Consider the following 24489-nt stretch of genomic DNA (forward strand, 5'->3'; position numbering starts at 1 on the left):
CCAGAATTGCATTTGTAAAATCACAAGCCTATTGCAACCAAGTGTCCTTGACATATCATTTACCTTCAATGAGCTCAATTCAATCTGAAATAAAGAATACTGAACTGGCACAGAGACATTCCTTGTTGTAACTGCCTGAGGTATATTCATGTAGAAGAAAGCTTTGAAATATTTCCAAAATACAGTGGGTTGAATTGCCTCTAAGACAAAAGTCTTCAAAAATATCCTTAGTCTAGTGTCACTTCCTTACTTGCCATGTAACAGATGTTCCCATTGCAATTATAAACTCTGGCATGTAGAATTAAAGGACATTAAGGAAAATTTTATTTGACATTCTTTGCAGTTGAACCATGAACAAATGACCTCATTTTGTGCAGGATGAGACCCACAGCTCTCTAATGAAAATCCCAAGAGCTTCAACCCAGTGAGCACTTAACATGGTGTCAAATAGTTTACATAGATTATGTGTTTTAACTCTCTCAACGTATTGTCTCTCAACCCTTATTTTATAGCAAATGAATCTGAGACTTGAGATAGGTAGTTTATTAAAATTAGGAAAGCTAATCTGTGTTAAAGCACAGTAAACACCAGGTCTCTGTATCAGAGCTAGGGATCTCAATGTCACTGTTATTTTGTGTCTAAGCTAACAGAATAATTATGCAAACTTAGTTCAGTAGCTTTGCTAACTAGCCAATTAAATTATCAACTCAGAACAGGGCCTCATCTAAAATACCTCCACCTTAATGTGGTGTCATTCCATTATTTAATTCATTCATTTAACAAATATTTTTTGAATGCAGAGCCTCTCAGCATTAGAGCAAAAGATACAATTTATGCCTTATAGAAATCAAATTCAGGTGAGGAAGACTGATAGTAAAATAAGAAAATAAGAAAAATTTTTAAATAAAATAATTAAAAATGGTGATAAGTGTGATGATAATTATTAAATATGTACAATGGAGAGATAGATGATAGAAAGGTAGGTAGGTAGATAGATGGATGGATGGATGGATAGATAGATAGATAGGATAGATAGATACAGAAATTTTGCTCCAGTAGCCAGGGCATACCTATTTCATGGAAATAATATTGGTGTTCACAAAATACACAACTTACCCTCAACAATTTTAGGCCTGAATTGCATACCTGTCAGGCTTGCTTTTTGGATAATTTAAATTCAAACTTGCTTTCCTTTTTTTTAGTATTGCTTTCGATGAAGAGTCACTGAGCTTAGGTGGAGAGGGACCTTTCTGTTGTTAATATTCTCTTTAGTCACAGATATTGCTTTGTAACAAGAACATTTTCTTGAAAAGAACAGTTGGCTCCTGTGATAGTATAGCTTAAAAGAAAAAGTGATTTTTTTTTTCATTGCTTGTTCACTATTATTTCAAAGGGCCCCTTTGCCATTCATTTAATCTTGTTGAACATGTTGCTAATCATGAGGAGAGTCATTTGCTTAGAGGACAGGGCGTGCCAATTCCTGAGATAGTGGTAAGTTTCTTTCTTTCCTAATATGTCAGGAAAAATATTAATCAACCAGGTGAATAGGAAAAATGTTGTCAGAATACCCACTAGTCATTTGGCTGTTACCATTAAAGTGTTTTTCCCTGGCTGGAATAACTGTTAACAGCTTGTGTGAACCAAACACTTGCCCTAATGTTCACCTTATAACCAAAAGGAATTCAGTTTAAATTAAAAACACACCCAATAGTCCTCAAAAGTCCTGTAACCAATACTGCCATATTCATTGCCTGCTCACTATCCTGAGAGGTAACCACTGAGTTAAAATTTATTTGTAATATATCTTGATAACATCGGACACAAATTCTGTATGCCAAGGGAGTTAGAAACTTGCCTTAACACTGGGGAGGATGCACCACTGGCCAGAAAGCCTGTAGGAAAATTCTTCTCTTGGAGAACAATATAGCATATTAAAACTCTGCCTATTAAACTCTGAAATAGCATTGCAAATTTTAATTACATACTGTTTTTTTCTCTGGTCTAACTATGATTAAAAGAATATTTATATTCTTATTACCAAAAAGGTACAGCACATTTTTTCTTTCACTCCCTATTAATTGAAGTGATATAATCTCTGAAGGCGAGAGTTGAGCCATCTGCTCTCTGCTTCCTTTAATTATTTTGTGTTCATTTTGACAAGGTTTTATTGGAGATTTATTGCAAAGAATCTCACTTCACTGGAGCTTAGGCCTTATTGTGTAAACATGGCTAAACCTAAGTTCTCTTTGGCTTGTTTATTTCATTTTGAAATAGCTATACTTTCAAAACAATGCTCAAAATCCATAAAAGAAATGAGGTATGACAGGTGCCATATACAATGACTGATCACTGAAGGCAAAATTTGGTAACCAGGATTCCTTTTTTGTTAACTCCTTTATATGCTGTCTGACCAATCATTACATCTGTCTGAATTTTTGTTGTACAGCTGTGCAGTCCTCTGTTTTTCTGGTACCTTCTTTGTAAGATCCATTAGAGATAGTTATATGAAGAATAAATATTTCCTACCCCTACCCCGACCTTGTTGTCATTTTATAATACCGTTAGAGATGCTTTCTTTTTCAAACATTTTCTAAGAACCAAATGTGATTTCATTTGCCTTACCAAGTAACTTTTGTTAATTTATTCAGTTATCTGAGATCCCCAGAATAAATCAACAACCTATCAGCATTTATATTATAATTTACCTCCCATCGTCTACCTCTCTCTTCCTACAATATATTACAGGAGTACAGTTGGGCATAGGCAAACCAGACAGCTTGATGTACGTGTGATATAACAATTCTCTTAAGAATTGCCCCTCAATCTTATATGAAAAAAATAAAAAAAAAAAAAATGGTGATGAAACAAAGAAACCAGGAATCTAACCTGTGGGGAAAAGTATAAAATTATATAACATAAATGTTCATTATAACTTTACTTGTTAGTTGCAACAGTTTTTTTGTTCTTTTGTTGCTTTTGAATCAATAGATCATGAGGGTGGTTGTAAAAATACCCACCTCCCTCAATTGAGAGCTAGCTGTATCAACTACCATTGGGCAGAATGCATTATATTTCTTTAGTCTCAGTGTTATAAATAGGTTGAAACTTTTAATTTTTAATTAAACTTTTAAAATTAATATTTACTCAAAGAATGCACATACATATTATAATAAGATGGATTATAATAACAAGGAAAGATTATGTTGTATTAAACTATGTTTTATGAACTTCAGAAAGCCAGTCCTCTTTCTTTGTAAATGAGGGAAATAGAGATGCAAAGATGGGAGATTACCTACATAAGTTCTATAGGTCTTAGGTTACAAAACTAAGAAATTATGACTTTGAGAACCAGCAAATTCTCAAACATTAGATCTAGAGTATAAAAATATTTTAAATAAGCATTTATTTATAGTAAGAACTTGCATACTATCTGTCATTTAGTAAATGACTCAATACATTTAATCAGAGGTATGAAAACGTCCTTTTTTTAAATATTTATTTATTTATTTATGCATACAAGAAATGGGTGTAGGCCAGAAGTGTAGGGGACGGTGAGAGGATTCACCAGAGACAAAGTGGGGAGTAGAACAGGCAGATCTACTGAAATACACTGAGGAAGCGACAGGAGAGGTATGTTGTATCATAAGGATCAGCTCTCTGGCCAGGGATCAAACTCATGCTGCAGTGGCTGGCCATATCTTCATAATGCTGAGACTTAACCCCTTGCACCACCAAGGAGGCCCTGAAAACATACTTTTTTTTTTTTTTAAAGATTTATTTATTTATTTGTACAAGCACTGGGTACAGCCAGAAGCGCGGGAGGGTGAGAGAATTCACCAGAGCCAGAGCAGGGAGCAGAACAGGCAAACCGACAAAGTACACTGCTGAGGGAAGCAGCGGGCGGCAGGAGAGGTCTGCGCACCATGTGGGACCCTCACCCGGGGAGGCCGGGGATCGAATTGGCACTGCAGAGGCTGCAGGCAGCTTCACAACCTAGCAGCGCTCAACCGTCACGCCACTGGGGAGGCCCTGAAAACACTCTTAAAATCTGTTATTGGTAAGCTATTCCAGTCACAGTTGAATCATCATTTCATTTATAAACCTCTATCTTTTCCTAAAAAGGTAAAAGTTTAGTAGATATAAAAGAATATGTGCAACTATGATCTTTGTAAAGATCATTTTTAACATATGTAAATGCAAAGGTTTTTAAAGCAAATACTCAGAATTATTGCTGGATTATGATTTTCCCATCTGAAGTATACATGCTGACCAGTTGCATTTTTATTTCTCATTTTATCTTTTGATTCTTAAGGTATATTTAGTGATCAATAATTGAATACATCTCATTATATATGATGTTTTCATTAATTAACTAAAGGTTATACCCATATAATAAAATATAGGTAGGAAATACAAAATATATACGAGGAAGTTAGGTTCCTTGTGTGTGAATATTTTATGAGGAATATTTTATGTTGATGACTGTAAAAGTTTTCTGAATGCGAGGATAAAGATTATGTACTGGGCCTCCCTGGTGGCACAGCAGGTTGAGCACAGTGCTGCAGAGCTGTCCCCAGCCTCCACACTGCCAATTCAATTCCCAGTGGGCCAGGGAGAATCCCACATGGAGAGGCAGACCTCTCCTGTCTCGCCCGCTGCTCCCCTCAGCAGTGCTTTCGGTCCATCTGCCTTTTCTGCTCCCCTCTCTGTCTCTGATGAATCCTCTTACCCTCCCGCAAATCTGGCCTGTACCCCAGCTTAGTATAAATTTAAAAAAAAAAATTAAAAAAAGAAGAAATGGTTTTAAAAAAAGATTATGTACTTAGGGCCTCTCTGGTGGCACGGCGAGTTGAGCGCAGCTTGGTGAGGCTGTCTGCAGTCTCTGTAGCATGGTTTCGATTCCAGGCCAGCCAGGAAGATATCCACATGGCACAGCAGACTTCTCCTGTCTCGCCCACTGCTCCCCTCAGCAGTGTATTTAGGTCCGTCTGCCTGTTCTGCTCTCTGCTCTGTCTCTGGTGAATCCTCTCACCCTCCTGCACCCCTGGCCTTTAGCCCAGCTCTTGTATAAATAAATAAATCCGAGGGGAGCAGTGGGTGAGTCAGGAGAAGTCTGCTGCACCATGTGGGTTTCTCCTTGGCCAGTCAAGGATTGAACTCATGCTGCAGAGGCTGGGAACACCTTCACAGATTGTATCTTATTTAGGGCCAGGAGGCCCTAAATAAATAAATCTTTAAAAAAAAAGATTATGGGGCCTCCCCTGGTGGCGCAGCGGTTGAGCGCTGGGCTGCGAAGCTGCCCACAGCCACTGCAGCGCCGGTTCAATCCCCGGCCGCTGGCGAGGGTCCCACATGGCGCGCAGACCTCTCCTGCCGCGTCCACTGCTCCCCTCTGCAGTGTATTTCATCAATCTGCCTGTTCTGTTCCCCGCTCTGGCTCTGGTGAATTCTCTCACCCTCCCGCGCTTCTGACTGTACCCAGTGCTTGTATAAATAAATAAATAAATCTTTAAAAAAAAAAAGTAAAAAAAAAAAAAAAATAAAAAAAAAAAAGATTATGTATTTAATGACAGATTAGAGACTATAAAGGGGTAAAATTAATACCACCTTAAAATCATAAATTAATAAAAGGAAATATCAGCTAATGTAATATATTGTTGACAGGCTTTTGAATTGATGTAACAACTGAAAAACAATTTAATATTAACTGCTAAAATTAATTTTGCACATATCTTGAGATCCAGCAATTCCACTCCAAACATATGCTCTCTATGCTATAAATTACCCATTCTCTTGTAGGCTCACCAAAAGAAACATTCAATGTTGTTTATAAAAGAATGATTTGCAATTAAAAAATGAATAATCCAAATTAAAACCATTAGGAGAGATAAATAACTTATGATATATATTTGTGATATATATTTAATGAAAAGTAGAATATACAGTATAATTATAGGATATATTTCCAATGAAACCATGTACTTTTTAGGGACATAATCATATATAGCTGAAGAAAAGCTAATAAATTCCATATAGTGGCTATTCTGAGTTTATAGATGATAAAGGGATTGATTTAGGTGCATAGAAACTATCAGACCAATGGTAGTAATTGTTTCATTAACTGTGTGTGATGTTCACTGGGGATTGACATATCTTTATTTTGTATCCTTTACATATCCTTGACATATACTTTATATTCTTTTATATCTACTAAATATTTAAAATAAAAATAATATAATGAAGCATGATAGAAAATGATATGGTATTTATATTTAAAATTCATGTATGTGTGTGTGCGTGTATTTGTACAGGCATACCTCAAGCATACAAGGCACTGAAAACAGGTTAAGACTTCCATCTATTTGGGACACCATTTTTCCTTTAAGGAGCTGTGAAATATTTTTGATGAAATGAATGGAATCTGATTGTTTATTGATATATCACTATCATTACACTGTGAATTGATCATCACCAGGGAAGTAAAAGTTATCAGTTCCTAGGAAAAATCTGTGAGAAGTGAAATGTACTCAAATCAGCTCAGAGAGGTTTCTCCTTCCTTTATTGTAAGTCATATGCCCAAGGTCCACCTTAGTATTTCTTCAATGCCCCCATGTCTAACCAAAGGTAAAGTTTACCCAACTCTTGTGTTTTTTTTGTTTTTGTTTTTAACTACCATGGAGTTGATGCCCTTGAATCAACTCCAAAGTTCTACAAAATCTGTTTTCAATGAGCAAATAAGTTTGGGGAAAACATTGTGAAAAAATAGAAAAGATTTCTTTAATATGGAATATTTTAGATGATTTTCTTGTGGTTCTCCTCTAAGTGGAGACATTGCATACATTCTTCTTCAAATTCATTTGATGATATTTTCTCCCTTTGGAGGAACTCAGGGGATTAGTGATTTGTGTAATAGAATTGAAGAAAAATTGCTGAAATATATCTATTCTCTATTTTCTGTATATCATTTGTAATATATATTCTCTAATTTAATAATATCTATACTCTAAAAGGTAGAATAATTAGAGAATTTAATCTCGCTCAATAGACTCTTAAGATATATTATAAGTGGTTATAAGTGGTTCAGTGGACAGAGAAGAAAACTGATATAAAACTCTGAGTGGACATTTCTAGAAAAATATTTTATAAAAACATATATATAATCTTTTGCTCTTTTAAGGTGATATTAAATTCCCCCTTTGCCTTTAATATTTGCTCTTCATCTCCTTAAACTTTTTTCTGTCTCCTAGTCTAGACCCCCAAACATTAGCTTGGCCTTTGAAGTTAAAAAAATAAAAACAGAAGTCTTTAGATAGATTCACCTTCTCTTTAATCAGGCCAAAGAATTTTCACTTTAAATATAGCAGTATGTCTCACTCAAGTTTCTCTACAAATATCATGCGACCCGCATCCCACTTGGTTGTTTTTAGATTCATAGGCCTCAAAAAAGGATACAACCAAGTGAGAAAAGGAGAAAAGTCAGGTGAATGTTCTGAATGGAATGGAATGGAATAAAAAATTATTTAACACTCCATATGTTTCACTAAAGTGTGAAATTGGGAGAAAAATAACCTATCAGGCTGTGATGATTGCCTTATGGGTTTTCAGAATTTTCAGTTAATTCACACACACTAATTTCCTCCACAGCTTTGTCAAGGTTGTGCATATATAGCATTATTATTTTAGTTCCTATATGCTGATCAGAAATGTGCAAGATATAGCAAATTTAGATACCTTAAATGGACAGGACGTAGTATGAAATTTATAAAATGAGAGGATTGGATTAAATGATCATTAAGAACTGATTTAACACTTCTGGATTTTATATTATGATAATATATGTTCTAGCATCAATTCTCTTCCAGTAACATCAAAGTGATAGGGCATCAGCCAGCACCACCAAAGTCATAACTCAAGAATAGTCTTGATACTTGATACTAACCCCATTTCCTTACCTTGATTAATTTCAAAATCAGTAATTTATCCTTGGGCTAAATGTGGTTACATGTACTGATTGAACTGGAGCTGATTGCTTGTGCCCTACCTGCTTGGGCATGGGTATGATATGATATTGCTCCTTTCATGCCTGACACTATGTTGAGCACTTAACTGGGGTTATCTTATTTTACTCATAATGATCTAAAAACTATTTCCCCATATTATCTAATTACAATTAAAATTATCCTGATAGCCACACTTTATTCCTGTCTACCATCCATCCACTCCTACATCTCTCTCTCTCTCTACCCCCTTCCCTCCTTTTATTCCTCCCTTCTACTCGCTCACACACACCTATCAATAATTCATAATTTCATTAAAATCATAATGAATAACTCCCTCATCTTGCTTGCTTATTAGTAAAATAGCACCAACATTCATGAAATATTTTAATATAATCTTTTAATATAATATTTCCAATTTATATTAGAAAAAATGTTTTCTAACATTATCTGACCTTTATCAAAGGTACCTTACCTTCATCAAAAGTAAATTGCACTGTTTTTATTTTCTTTTTACTTAGCTTATGCTTGCTTCAAAACATGTATTATGTATTATTATGTATTCATTAACTATGACTTTAAAAAAGTCCCTTTAAGTAACTATATATCACATTGGAGTTTGAGTTTTCCAGGAATTTTTCATTCTTTTAAAGACTGAGACCCAAGGTCTAAAATAAAATTGTCCTCACCAGGCAGCTGGAAATGACAAAGTTAATATGGTCTAAAGGAAAATGAAAAATGTTTTGAAAGGTTAGATTTTTATGTCAGAAAAGAACATTTTGTTTTTCATTTTTCTTGCCTATACTAAAAGCTTTGTGGTGGCCTAGTTGGAGTGAATAAAATATTCTCAAAGAGAAATAAAACTTATCATCACTGCCTACACTTAAGGTATACAAATTACTTTTTAAAAATAACCAAAATGAAACAGTTGGTTGTGACTGGGTAATTACCTGGGTAAAATCAAGGTTTTAAGGGAGAAATAAAAGACCATTGGAAAGGAAAATTTGGAAGTTGTAACTATTACCAACTCAGTGGTTCAGACTAAAAAGCAAATCATCCTTTGAAGACCTGACTAAACAGAAAACACTCTCCTATATTGCAGCATGTTAAGTAATGACTTAACTATATACTTTAGGGCAATAATCTTCATTTTTGTTTTCACCTACAAATTGAAGTTGTTTTCATGGGAGGGATAATGTTGTGGGAGATGAGGTCTAGTAATCAAGAAACCTGCATTTCCCATCCTTGTTCTATTATTAAGTAGTGTGTAACTTTGGATCCCTCACTAAACCTCTCTGAACCTAATTTCTCTTTTTTGTATAAAGAGACGCCTTGGTTGGATATTTTCTAAGGTTAATTTCAGGTCTAAAATAAAATTCAGGTCTAATTTCTGACACTATATTTAATAATTTTTTCTTGAGTAATTAACATGATAGTAGTTAATGGAACTGGGGGGAAAGTAACATAGTTAAACTAATTTCACATATATAATATCAATGAACTACAGTAATGCCAAAAAGTTTTAGTTGATATTCTATTCCATATCAAATCTTCACAACCAGACACATAAAATCTCTTAGAATGTCAGTAACTTTTGTGATCCAAAATCATTTTTCTAAAGTGTACATATAGTGAATACCAGGCTGCCTCCTCATGAAACTATGTAGGTCTCAAAGGCACCTCCCAGCACCTGGCACAGTGTCTGTCACCTTAGCCAACAATTAGTATTTATTAAATGGATGAAGGAGTGAATTGATGAACTGAGTTGAAGGTATAGCAGCTGCCCAAGTTTCTGGATAAATAAGGTCAAAAGGAGATTTTTCTATTAGAAATTAGAGCCATGCAAATAAGAATAAACTTCATAAATCAGTGACATGAGTAGTTGCTTTATTAATATAAATTGATATGTCTGACAAAGGAATTGGCTCCCCTAACTATTGTTCCTGCTGTTTGGATATAAAACCTATAATTCAAATGTGATATATAATGCGTCAGTTCAAAAGTTTTTCAGATTCTAAGGATATCTTATGTAAACTACATATACAGAGTGCATCCTTTACTATTGTCTTTTAAACCCAACCAATGCAAAGATTCATTCATGCATTATAGAAATAAAAATAAAAAGCCATGGACTGGGGGATAACACAAGCAGCAAGGCTTGGACATAAGCCATTCAGCCATCCAAGTTTTCTTAGCTAACAGTGTTAGATAGCATGTCCATATAATGGTGTAATTGATGATGTAGATGGAGAGATAAACACTACATAATTAACTAAGTATGCAATAATAACTATCCCTATTTCAAATGCGGACAATCTCAGAATGATAAGAAACCTATTTTATGGGAACTTAACCTAGTTCATGGGTCAGGAAAGACTTCATTTAAGAAAATACATTTAAAATGAATTAATGTTTTTGTGTCCTTTGGGTAGAGCACCAACATGGATGGAGCTGGAAGGGATGATGCTCAGTGAAATAAGCCAGAAAGAAAAAGGAAATTACCGGATGGTTTCACTCATAGCAGGAACTTAGAAGACACAAATAAGGAATCAAGAAAAAGACTTATTATAATAAATTAAAATTCAAAATGAACAGGCAACTATAAACCAGAGACATACTACAGTGGGGGAGAAGGGAGTAGGATCAAAACAAGGGTAGTGGGAATTCTATAGGGTCTGTAATCAAGATGAAAATGCACACATTGTACAAAAATGTAAAATGATGTTAAAATATATAAAATAATAAATGTTTATTTAAAAAAAGAAGAAGAGGGCATCCCTGGTGGCACAGAGGTTGAGCGCTGGGTTGCGAAGCTGCCAGCAGCTTCTGAGCACCGGTTCAATCCCCGACTGCTCCCCTGCCACCAGAGGAGGGTCCCACATGGCACACAGACCTCTCCTGCCGCCCACTGCTCCCCTCAACAGTGTACTTCGGTCCTTCTGCCTGCTTTGCTCCCCACTCTGGCTCTGGTGAATTCTCTCACCCTCCTGCGCTTCTGACTGTACCCAGTGCTTATATAAATAAATAAATAAATCTTTAAAAAAAAATAAAAAGAAAATACACTTAAAATGAGATTTTTAAAAAATGAGATCCAAATAGCAAGTGGAAATAGCCAGGCTAGTAAGTGAAGAATGTTATAATGCACAGACAATAGCATGTGTGAAGGACCCAGGGCTGGGAATGCATGATATGGGCCATATGCAATAATGTGTCAGTGTACCTAGGGCCATATGCAATGAAATGTCAGTTTACCTAGGGAAAAGGAAGCGGCTACACATGTGGCCTGTGATGAAGGTAGAAAGACAGATGGACTTGCATCATGCAGGGACTTGTGTTGGCATGTTCAGAGTTCTCAGTTTTATTTGCGAATTTTATGCTACTGTGAAAAAGGACATATATATTAAATGGTTTTCATGAAACTTGTGGCCTCACACATTTGTGTTTTTAAAAGACCACATTATTCCAAAGGCAGTAGTGATTAAACTACTATGATTAAAACTATGAGGATAGTGAAGAAGAAAAGAGGATGGGGTGCCATATCAGGGTGGTGGCAGGGGAATGGAGAGTAATATAAAGTTAGATTCAACATAAATAATTGAGAAGATGTAGTGCAGGACAATGGAGGGTTAGGAAAGTTATGAATGATGACTCCCAGGTTTATGCCTTGAGATGCTAATTTATACTTGTGATGAATCTCTGGTCTTGAGTTTGTTTGGCTGAGGTTCAAAATCTGACAAATACACAAAGAATTTCAGAACTTCAATGCAGACATTCTAAAAGAATGCAAAGCTAAAATTGTAGTCCATAGCCAGCATTTTTCAAAGGAAGAATTTTGGAAATGGGTGGGGTGTTTTTGATAGTCACAGTAATTTGAATGCTGCTGAGGCCTAAATGGTGCAGCCATGGAAGAATTATCTTTTTTCCCTCATAACTTTAAAACATCCTATCAGACTAAAATGACTATAAATAAATATCTGTTAATAATACTAACATTTAAAATAGTAAGTTACATAAAAAGCTAGTAATTTATGACACCATTGTTGGGATGGAAGCCAGATGCAAAGAAGACATTCTCTAAAAACTGGTTGTAGAGCATATATTTTATGTACAACCTATTTAACATTATATCATTAGGAACTCATATTAACTTATTAATATTGCAGCACAATAGTGTTATCACTGAAAAGTAAACGAATGAATAACTACAAATGTGAAATAGATGAGCTTGAAAATAATTAGAATAACATTAAATTAGTGGGGAAAATACATTTTAATCTTCAATTTTACCAATAAGTTATTTTTAAAACACATTTTATCCTGCTGTCTTCTTTTTTTTTTTTAAGATTTATTTATTTATTTATTTATTTATTTATACAAGCACTGGGTACAGTCAGAAGCACGGGAGGGTGAGAGAATTCACCAGAGCCAGAGCGGGGAGCAGAGCAGGCAGAAGGACCGAAGTACACTGCTGAGGGGAACAGCAGGCGGCAGGAGAGGTCTGCGCGCCATGTGGGACCCTCCTCTGGTGGCCCAGGAGCAGCCGGGGATCGAACCGGCACTGCAGAGGCTGTGGGCAGCTTCGCAACCCAGTGCTCAACTGCTGCGCCACCGGGGAGGCCCCCTGCTGTCTTCTTTCAAAGTTAATTTGTGTAGACTCACTGTAATAGGTCTACATTATTTAAGTTGGATACTGAAATTTCAAATATACATTTTTTGGGGTCAGATCCTGACCATTTTCAGGCTTTCTTGAACTTGTCACCAAAGGTGTACCAACTAAGACAACCTCTCCACAGCTTCTTGATATACTTTTCTTTGCTTGTCTGTCTTTTCCTTTATGTTATTTTTCCTTTCTTATTTTGTCTCTTACTTTCCTTTCCATTCAACCTGACTAAAAAAGTGGGCAAACAAGTTGAACAGATATAGCACCATGAAGATATACAGGTAACGAGTAAGCAAATAAAAAGTGCTCCATTTCATGCATCATTATAAAATTGCAAATCAAAAAAACAAACAAACAAGGAGATGCCCTTGCCATTTTCACCTATTGAAATGGTGAAAATCCAAAGCACAACATCAATAGTGGTGAGCTTATGGAGCTATAAAAATGATCATTCCTTGACAAGGAGGACACCAATTTCCTAAATGTATGGGATGCAGCAAAAGCAGTCATAAGAGGAAAATATATAGCAATAGAGGCTTACATCAAGAAACAGAAAGAACTCAAAGAAACAACCTAATCTCAAAGCTCAAAGATCTAGAAAAAGAACAACAAAAAAACCCTAAAACCAGCAGAAGAAAACAAATAATAAAAACCAAAGCAGAAATAAATGAAATCGAAACTAAAAAAACTATCCAAAAGATCAATGAAACCAAGAGCTGGTTCTTCAAAAAAATAAATAAAATAGACAAACCCCTAGCCAGGCTTACAAAGGAAAAACGGGAGAAAACACAAATAAGCAGGATCACAAATGAAGAGGAGAAATCACAACAGACACAGCAGAAATCAAAAGAATAATCAGACTACTATGGACAGTTATATGGAAACAAGTTCAACAATCTAGGGGAGATGGACAAATTCCTACAACTCTACAATCACCCAAAGGTAGATAAAGAGGAAATATAACACCTAAACAGACCAATTACAAGCAGCGAAATTGAAATGGTAGTCAAAAACCTCCCCAAAAACAAAAGTCCAGGACCTGATGGATTTACAAATGAATTCTACCAAACATTCAGAGACGAATTAGTGCCTATCCTTCACAAACTCTTCCAAAAAATTGAGAAGGAAGGGATAATACCAAACACGTTCTATGAAGCCAACATTACACTAATACCAAAACCGAACAAGGACAACACAAAAAAAGAAAACTACAGGCCAATCTCTCTAATGAACACTGATGCAAAAATCCTCAATAAAATTTTAGCTATAAGAATCCAACAATGTATCCATAAGATAATTCACCACGACCAAGTAGGATTCATTCCAGGGACACAAGGATGGTTCAACATCCGAAAATCAATCAACGTTATCCAACACATCAACAAGAAGAAATATAAAAAACATAAGATAATATCAATAGATGCTGAGAAAACTTTCGACAAAGTACAACATTCATGATAAAAGCCCTTGAAATTCTTGGGATACATGGAACATACCTCAACATCATAAAGGCCATATATGACAAGCCAACAGCCAGTATCATTCTCAATGGTGAAAAGCTGAAAGCGATTCCATTAAGATCTGGAACAAGACAAGGATTTCCACTCTCACCACTGCTTTTCAATATAATAGTGGAAGTCCTAGCCAGAGCAAAAAGAGAAGAGAAAGACATCCAAGGAATCCAAATAGGAAAAGAAGAAGTCAAACTATCACTATTTGCAGATGATATGATAATATACATAGAGACCCCCAAAAACTCCACAGAAAAACTAATTCAACTAATCAATCAATTCAGTAAAGGGGCAGGGTACAAAATCAACACGCAAAAATCAGTAGCCTTCCTATACACAAACAATAAACCTGAAGAAGAAGAAATTAAAAAAAAAAATCCCTTTTATTATCAAAACAAAAAAAAATCAAATACTTGGGAATAAATCTAACAAAAGAGGTGAAGGACCTATACAAAGAAAACTATAAAGCACTGTTAAAAGAAATAGAAGAAGACACAAAGAAATGGAAAGACATCCCCTGCTCATGGATTGGAAGAATTAACATCATCAAAATGGCCATCCATCCTACCAAAAGCAATATACAGATTCAATGCTATTCCAATTAAAAGTTCAATGATATTCTTCAAAGAAATAGAACAATTATTAATGAAATTTATATGGAAGCACCAAAAACCCCAAATAGCCAAAGCTCTTCTGAAAAATAAAAATAGAAGGGAATGGAGGAATCACACGCCCAGACTTTAAACTATACTACAAAGCCATAATCATCAAAACTGCATGGTATTGGAACAAGAACAGACACACAGACCAATGGAATTGAATATAAAATCCAGAAATAACCCCCCAGATTTATGGTCAACTAATATTTGTCAAAGGAGCAAAAAATATGCACTGGATAAAAGAAAGTTTGTTCAATAAATGGTGTTGGGAAAACTGGGTCGCTACATGCAAAAGAATGAAGCTTGACCACTACTTCACACCATGCACAAAAACCAACTCAAAATGGATTAAAGAACTAGACATAAGACCTGAAACCATAAAATACATAGAAGGAAATATAGGCGAAACACTACATAACATACACCTCAAAGACATCTTTACAGACACATCACCCAAAGCAATGATAGTGAAGGCAAAGATCAACAGCTGGGACTACATCAAATTAAAGAGCTTCTGCACAACAAAAGAGACTATAACCAAAACAAAGAGGTACCCCACCGACTGGGAGAAAAATTTTGCACACAACACTAATGATAAAGGACTGATCACAAAAATCTACAAAGAGCTGATGAGACTCAACACAAACAAAATAATCCAGTCAAAAAATGGGCAGAAAAGCTAAAAAGAAACTTCTCTGAAGAAGAAATGCAAATGGCCAACAGGCATATGAAAAAATGTTCAACATCACTTGTAATCAGGGAAATGCAATCAAAACTACAATGAGATACCATCTCACATCAGTGAGAATGGCACATATTAAAAAAACTAGCAACAACAAATGTTGGCGAGGTTGTGGAGAAAAAGGAACTCTCCTGCACTGCTGATGGGAGTGCAAACTGGTCCAACCACTATGGAGAGCTGTATGGAGATTCCTCAACCTACTTAAGATAGAGCTTCCATATGATCCAGCAATTCCACTCCTAGGTATTTACCCAAATGACACAAACAGTAATTCCTAAGGGCACCTGCACCCCTATATTTATAGCAGCACTATTTACAATAGCTAAGCTATGGAAGCAACCCAAATGCCCAAAAATAGATGACTAGATCAAGAAGATGTGGTGCATATACACAATGGAATATTACTCAGCAATCAAAAAAAGACAAACACATCCAGTTTGCAGCAACATGGATGGAGCTAGAAGGGATCATGCTCAGTGAAATAAGTCAGAAAGAAAAAGAAAACTACCGTATTGTCTCACTCATAGAAGGAATTTAGAAAACCTAAATAAGAGACCAGGAAAAAGACTAATCAATACAAAGTAAAAATCAAAATCAACAAGCAACTATAAACCAGAGACACACTACCAGGCGAGGGGTGGGGGTTGTCAGGGAGGGTCGGGGAAAGGAAGGACTAGAGTCAAAATAAGGGGGGAGGTGCAATTGTATGGGGAATATAACCAAAATGAAAATGCATATATTGTGCAAAGATGAAAAAAGATGTAAGAAGTATATAAAATAAAATAAATTAAAAAAATTTTAAAAATTTAAGAAATGCTCATTCCTTATTGGTGGGAATGCAAAACAGGTCAACCACTTTGTGGATTCTAACACAATTGAATATATCCTAATCATTATGATTCAACAATTGTATGTCCCTGATGTTTATCCCAATTGAGTTGAAAATGTATATACACATAAAAACCTTCACACCAATTTTTAGAGCAGTTTCATTTATAATTGCCATCATTTGGAACTAACCAAAACATTCTTTAATAGGTAAATGTTGCATTCATATAATAGAATATACTTCTTGTTAAAAAGAAATGGTCTATCTAGCCATGAAAAGATATGGAGGAATCTTATCTTTTCCTAATGAAAGAAGTCAATCTAAAAAAGCTACATAAAGTGTGATTACAATGAGGCAACATTTTGAGAAAGACAAAACTGCAGAGTGGGTGATAGGGCTTGAGGGGAGGAAGGGGCTTGGTAGAGAACAGAAGAATTTTAGGACAATGAAACTCTCCTATGAGAGGGAGGAGTATGTGGGAATTCTGTTATTTTGCTGTGAATCTAATACTTCCTTAAAAATTACAATTTAGTAATGTAAAAACAAGTATAAGTGTTTAACTTCCTTAGATAACCTATGGTGGCCATGTCCTTGTATTTACAGATTATTTTACATTATTTTCCTATTAGGGCAATGTTTTGCTATTTTGTACTTGTGTATGTAATTGGTACCTACATGTCCATATATATTACAACTCAATGTCATATGATACATAGATATCCTGTGTGTGTATATATGCATATAGATTTGACTTTGAGAGGATGATAGTCAGATTTTCTATGGGTCTGCCTGCTCTGCTCCCCACTCTCTCTGGTGAATCTTCTCACCCCCCACACTTCTGGCTTATACCCCGGTTCTTGTATGCATAAATAAATAAATCTTAAAAAATAAAATAAATAAATAAAAAATAAAGCGAAGTGGCTTTGCTATTTTGCATTCCCATCAGCATGAAGCAGAGTTCCTATTCTACTTCCTGGCATGTAGTTGTTAGTGTTCTGGATTTTAACCATTCTAAAATATGTGTAGTGATATGTAATTACTGTTTTAATTTTGATTATTTTCCTTGATGACTTGATATGGAGCATCTTCTCATATGCATATTTAACATATGCATATTTTTTGAAGTATTTGCTAAGGTTTTTAGCCTAATTTTAATCACATTATTTTTTTATTGTTGAGTTTTAAATGATTGGTATATATTTTGGATAGCAGTCTTTTTTCAGATATGTCTTTTGTGAATCTTTTCTTCATGTCTGTGCCTTAACTTTTCATTCCTTGACAATATCTGTCACAGGGTATATATTTTTAATTCTAACTGATAAAAAGTTCAATTTATCAATTATGTCTTGTAGGTAATGCCTTTTTTGCTGTATATAAGAAGTTATCTCTATGTCCAATGTCATCTAGATTTGCTCCTATATTATAGGAATGTCATAGTTTTGCAAGTTACATTTAGATCTGTGATCCATTTTGGGTTTAACTTTTGTGAAGGTGGTAGGTTATAGTTTCTTGATTTTTATTTCAAGTTAAGACATGGAGGAATGAAAATAAATATTACTTCAGGAAAAAAAAAACTGGTCAGTTTGATACAGCTGGGAACCACATCATATTTATTACCCAGCACCAAGATATGAAAATGAAAGTAATAAATTCATTAAAAGCATTAAACATCAGCACAGAAGATTTCAGTGAGAACTGTCAGCATGCTTTAAACTTTTGACTACAAAAATCACCATTATATAGGGGAGTAAGGAAGAGGAAACTATTTTTCCTCTTTTTTTCTTTTACTTTTTAAAAAGTCTTTTTTTAATTTTATTTTTATATTCCCCATACAATTGCAACCCCCTTATTTTGACCCCAGTACCTCCTTTCCCCCCCCATAGTGTGTCTCTGGTTCATTGTTGTTTGTTGATTTTGATTTTTTCTTTCTTATAGTTATTCTTTTCCCTGGTCCCTTATTTAGTTTTCTAGATTCCTGCTATGAGTGAGACCATTTTTTCTTTTTATTTCTGGCTTATTTCACTAAGCATGATCTCTTCCAGCTCCATCCATGTTGCTGCAAATTGCATGGACTTATCTTTTTTGATTGCTGGGTAATATTCCATTGTGTATACATACCACATCTTCTTGATCTAGTCATCTATTTTTGGGCATTTGGGTTGCTTCCATAGCTTAGCTATTGTAAATAGCACTGCTATAAACAAAGGGCTGCAGGTGGTCTTTGGAATTACTGTTTCTGTGTTATTTGGGTAAATACCTAGGAGTGGAATTGCTGGATCATATGGAAGCTCTATGTTTAGTAGGTCAAGAAATCTCCACACAGCTCTCCACAGTGGTTGGACCAGTTTGCACTCCCACCAGCAGTGCAGGAGAGTTCCTTTTTCTCCACATCCTCGCCAACATTTATTGTCGCTAGTTTTTTTTTTTTTAATATGTGCCATTCTCACTGATGTGAGATGGTATCTCATTGTAGTTTTGATTTGAATTTCCCTGATTGCAAGTGATGTTGAACATTTTTTCATATGCTTCTTGGCCATTTGTATTTCCTCTTCAGAGAAGTTTCTTTTTAGCTCTTCTGCCCATTTTTTGACTGGATCATTTACTTTGTTTTTGTTGAGTCTCTCTTCATATTTGTAATTTTATTTTTTTTTAGGCATGTTTTATTTATTTATTTGTTTGTTTGTTTTTGTTTATACATGCACTGGGTACAGTCAGAAGCGTGGGAGGGTGAGAGAATTCACCAGAGCCAGAGCGGGGAGCAGAGCAGGCAGAAGGACCAAAGTACACTGCTGAGGGGAGCAGCGGGCGGCAGGAGAGGTCTGCGCGCATGCGGGACCCTCCTCCAGTGGCCGGGGAGCAGCCGGGGATCGAACCAAGCGCCGTAGAGGCCGCGGGCAGCTTCGCAACCCAGCGCTCAACTGCTGCGCCACCGGGGCGGCCCCATATTTGTAATTTTTTAAAAATATTATGGTAAAATACATAGGACATAAAATTTATTATCATAACCATTTTTATATATAATTCAGTGGTAAAACTTTCCATTAGGTACTTTAACCATTGCCATCATTCATCTCAAACCCCATTTCATATAAATCTAAAAAATACCCCTTATTAAATAATTCTCCTTTCCCTCTTGCAACTGTCCATGGCAATCATTTTATTTCCTGTCTGTATGATTTTGACTACCCTGAGTATGTCACATAAGTGGAATAAGATAGTATTTGACATTTTGTTGTTGACTTATTTGATTTAACGTAACATTATCGCAGTTCACCCATGTTGTTATATATATCAGAAAGGCTTTCTTTTTAAAGTTGAATAATACTCCAATGTATGGATATACTACATTTTACTTTTTTACTTTACTTGTCTGTTTAGCCCATTGGTGGATGCTTGAGTTGATTCCACTTACAAGCTAATGTGAATTCTTCACATTTCAACCAACAGGTTTGGAATTTAAGAAAACCACTAAGGAGAATGATGTGTTCCTGGTAGAACTGGGAGCAGAGGGATCTGTACCTGACTCAAAATTGTAACAATAGTCTAAAGACAAGACCTATGACAAGAGCTTTTAGGTAGCAGAGGAAGAGACTGCATTGGTAATGCTCTGCACCTTCAGTGCTTGGCAACAAAACTGTGTTTTCTATGAGTCAGATGTGGCTCACAGAAAAGGAGGTTGGCAGGGGGCCACCTTGAAATATTCCTCATAAGAGATTTCTAATCACTATGAAGAGACTGAAATGCACTAAAAGATTCCAAAACTGAGGGAGATCATCACCACTACTCAAATGCATTGTCTATACCAGAACACTTTTTCTGTTACATTTAGTGGGGATTTCTAAGGAGCTCTCAAAAACTATTCATAAGACAGATGCAGTATTTGTGTGTCTAAGACCCTGATATCAGATGATAACGTACCATTCAGTGATATCTACCTCCCACTTTGTTAAACCATAGGGTATATACATATTTGGGGTGTGTGTGTGTGTATATGTCATGGTGGTAATGGTAGGGTTTCTATGTTAGCAGCAGACTGAAGGATGGCACCAAGAAAGAGCAGAAAAGTCAGTCTTCCCTTCTCTTTTATGATTTTTTTAATCCCAAAATAAATCTTTCAGTACAGCAGGAAATATTTTAAATAGGAAAGTGCTTAGAATTTTATGTTAAGTTAAATTGCACCTGGTAAATACTTACTCATATATTAGTTACCAGTGTCAGGAAAAGCAAAAAGAGATATGCCCAAAATTTCATATGGAAGAAAGAAGAACAAACCCATGAGAAACTTGAAATGAATTCTTCTGAAAAAGATCTTATAAGAGCCCACATCTTAGATATACTGAGTTTGTTATTCTGGGAGACTCTTAAGTAAAGGCAGTTGGATCTTTGTTTAGGAAGCATAGGAGAGTGTTGACAAAGGGCTTACATTATGCTCCAGTACAAGGAAGAATGGTAGAAAATTATGAAAGAGATGAAATCATAAAATAGATAGAAGAAAACAGGTAAACACCCCACAATGTAGACTTCAGTGATATCTTTGGGGAATGAACTCCAATGGCTAGGGAAATAAAAACAAACATAAATGGGATGACATTAAACTAAAGAGCTTCTGCACAGTGACAGAAATGATCATTAAAACAAAAGGACACCTTACTAAGTGGGATTGATATTTGTATGACGTGCATATGACAAGATCTACATATGCATATGCATTGATATATGATCCAAGATGTACAAATAACTCATACAACTCAACATAAAGAAAATAAATAGCCTAATCACTATGGAAATAACCTAAGTATCCCAGAATAGATAAGTGAATCAAGAATATGTGGTCTGGGGGCCTACCTGGGGGCACAAGGGGTTAAATTGCAACCTATGAAGCTGTCCACAGCCGCTGCTGTGTGTTCGATTCCCAGCCGGCCAGGAAGCAACACACATGGTGCAGCAGACCTATCCTGACTGGCCTGCTGCTCCGCTCAGCAGTGTATTTTGGTCAGTCTGCCTGTTCTGTGCCTCGCTCTGTCTCTGGTGAATCCTCTCACCCCCCGCACCTCTGGCCTATACCCCAGTTCTTGTATGCATAAATAAATCAATCTTTTTAAAAAAAGAATATGTGGTCTGTGTGCATAATGGAATACTGCTCAGCAATTAAGAAAAGGTAGACTTGTGCCATTTGCAGCAGTGTGGAAGAGCTAGAACAGATTGTGCTAAGTGAGAAATAAGTGAAACTAAGTGGAAATAAGTGAGAAGGGAAAAGATAAATACTGGATGGTGTGACTTATATGTGGAATATAGAGAAACTACACAAAGGGTCAGACAAAGACAAACATTAAAATAACCCTTGAAAGCTGACCATAGATCTGAAGCATCCTGAGGCAGGAGGTGAGAATGATGGTAGGGTAGGGTGAAGGGGAAGAACAGAAGGACTATGATGGAGGACTGTGGGTACATTGGTGGTGGGAGAGCTATGGCGACTCTATCTTAGGGGGAAAATCCTATACTGTAAAAATACTAACAAGGACGTAAACAATGTTACTTTATTAAAAATAGAAAAAGTAAAAAATAAAATAATGGGCAGAAGATCTAAGTACAGTCTTCCCTAAAGAAGTCATACAGATGGCTAACAGGCACATGGAGCAGTATTCATCCTCACTTATCATTGGGGAAATGCTAATCAAAACCACGATGAGATAGCATGTTGTGCTGTGAGAATTCCACATGAGAAAGATCAGAAACAACAAGTGTTGTTGAGGTTGTATAGAAAAACAGAAATCTGGGGTGCTGTTAGTGGCAATCTGGTTTGATAATTTTAAATTGAAATTCTTCATGTTACAGGGCAGGGAGAGGGGCAGCCCAAACCCCTCAAACCTGCCTATTCTAAATGGGTTCTGCCATCCGCCGCATCAACACAAAACATAGGAGACTTTAATGGGAAGGAACTTTAATAAAACTAGGAAACAAGACAGGAAAGGCAAAGAATCTAGTTTCTAAATCAAGCACCCAAATTTACCCATCCCCTCGTGGGTAAAACTCCATCCAAATGGGATTGGCCCAGAACAAGGCCCCAAAGCCTGCCACAAGTCTAAAGCATCTTCCAGTGGGGACCCACAGAAAAAGGTCAGAAACAACCAGACAAGCCCAGAAGGAAAAGAGCAAAATCAAAATCAAGATAAAAGCTGCCATTGTCACCTCCCCACAGGTCTCACCCACATCTGTGTCACCCAGTCCATGACCAAAAGGCAAGCGCAGTTTCTTCACATGTCTCTCCATTCCATGTGCCTCCTCCAGGTCTCTTCCTGGCTCTCCATCCTGTTTCCTTCCTTCTTAGTCTCCTCTGCAGCTTCTCTCCCTGCTCAGCTCCACCCTCCATTTGGGTGGGGCAGGGAACCTGGGACCTTCCCCTTTCCTGGGGACCACCCTGTTACATTCCTACAGTTTGGTAGTTTTATGAATCATTTTCTGATTTTTTTAATATTTGAATTCCACTCATGCAAACATGTCAAATAGATGTGGTGGTTACAATAATGATGTTACTTACATTTGTGACTTTTACCACGATAAACATTTTTACAAAATAAAAATAATTCAGAACTGGTTCACCTTTCAAATAAAAAAAGGAAATTAATGAAAACATATTTCGAGATGCCTTATATTATAGCTATAATCATTTGCTGGCATTTTCTTTGTCCTTTATTTTCTCCTGCAGTTTAAATTCTCTTTTATAGGGCACTTATAGGGATTCTGAAGCCAGGAGAGAGGTAATTCATATGATAATTCCAGACTGTCTGCCTGTACCAGACCTATCCACTAACATCTTCACACTAAATGATTCTCCTGTGACTCCAAAGTCTAAATGAAAGTCCCTGGGAGCTATATCATTTTTGAGAGATGTTAGCCAAAGACAAGTATGCTTTTCTGTGTCATGATTGCCAAGAACATCTGAGCATTATTACAAGATAATTCACAGCATTGATTAAGTTCTCAGAGCATGTCCCATACTGAGTAAATGTTGAAAATGCCTGTGATTTTCAGACCATAGCTTTAACATTAGAAAAAATTATACCCAACGATTACAAAAGAATAGTCTACTTGGCATCCATGCATTTATACACAAACTTTGTACTACACTTGATCTTAGCCAAAAGGCCGAGAAGCAATATATACACAAACTTTGTAAAAGTAAACTGACACAGTGTTTCTGGGGGATATTTTATAAAATTCAACTTTTATATTTCAACAAATACTCAATGAGCATATACTATGTGCCAATCACTCTGGGAGGCACTGTGGAAAGATCTTGGACAAGGAAGTAAATTCTTTGTAATTGTGGAGAACTGATATTCTTACATGATGCCAGGAGCATTACAAGAGCATGAGATGATAGAGAAGATGCCCCTTGAGATCCAGATTTCAGAATTCACATATCTGTATATTCTATTGGACACAACAAACATTAAGGTGAAAGTATGAGGATATAAGACTCCACTTCTGAATCAGGCTTATCTAGTATCTGAGCAGTGAGGTACTTCAACTTACCCATGAAATATAAAATAATAATATTGAAATAACTAAGTCATTTCTATAGGTCTCATTTTCTCGTCAGTAAATTCCTTTGATACAGACAATATCCCCTCCTCCACCCCCACCCCCCAGGGTCTCAAATTTATCTTGAAAGAACCAAGATTCCTGACTCTGGGATGTTTTTCTTTATACCTTATCACATTTCCTCTAAATTTTATTACACCTGATGATTAGTACAGTGAATTGATAACTATGGTAATCTTGTTATTGAGGCTAATAATACTTGAGAGCTCAGTTTCCTATACCAGATTAACTGGGTTTAAAATTTGCTCTGCCATGGACTCTACAGGTTTTCTCTCTCTCTTTTTCTTTTTTAAAGATTTATTTATGCATACAAGAGTTGGGGTACAGGCCAGAGATGCAGGGGTGAGAGGAGTCACTGGAGACAGAATGGGGAACAGAACAGGCAGATGACTGAAATACACTGCTGAGGGGAGCAGCGGGCGTGACAGGAGAGGTCTGCTGTGCCATGTGGGTTGCTCCCTGGCAGGCCAGGGATGGAACTGCAGA

General features: G+C 36.1%; 1 protein-coding gene and 1 non-coding gene across 3 annotated transcripts in view; one reads left to right on the plus strand and one right to left on the minus strand.

Annotated features, from left to right (window-relative positions):
* The window catches only part of GABRG2 (gamma-aminobutyric acid type A receptor subunit gamma2), a 137683-nt gene that overhangs the window by 4058 nt on the left and 109136 nt on the right, over positions 1-24489 (plus strand). Inside the window, exon 1 of one of the 2 annotated variants that reach the window (XM_054691390.1) lies at positions 403-424. The exons of the other annotated variant lie outside the window; for it this stretch is intronic. The gene's annotated coding sequence lies outside the window, so the exon portion shown is untranslated. Of the gene's footprint in view, positions 1-402; positions 425-24489 lie in introns of those variants that run through there. 2 annotated transcript variants of the gene reach the window in all.
* On the minus strand, positions 23367-23556 carry LOC119237387 (U2 spliceosomal RNA). Its single transcript, XR_005123315.1, has one exon. It is a non-coding gene; the product is annotated as a U2 spliceosomal RNA (small nuclear RNA).

Source organism: Talpa occidentalis, unplaced genomic scaffold (genome assembly GCF_014898055.3).
Source record: "Talpa occidentalis isolate TD23 unplaced genomic scaffold, MPIMG_talOcc4v2.1 talOcc4.9, whole genome shotgun sequence".
Taxonomy (NCBI): domain Eukaryota; kingdom Metazoa; phylum Chordata; class Mammalia; order Eulipotyphla; family Talpidae; genus Talpa; species Talpa occidentalis.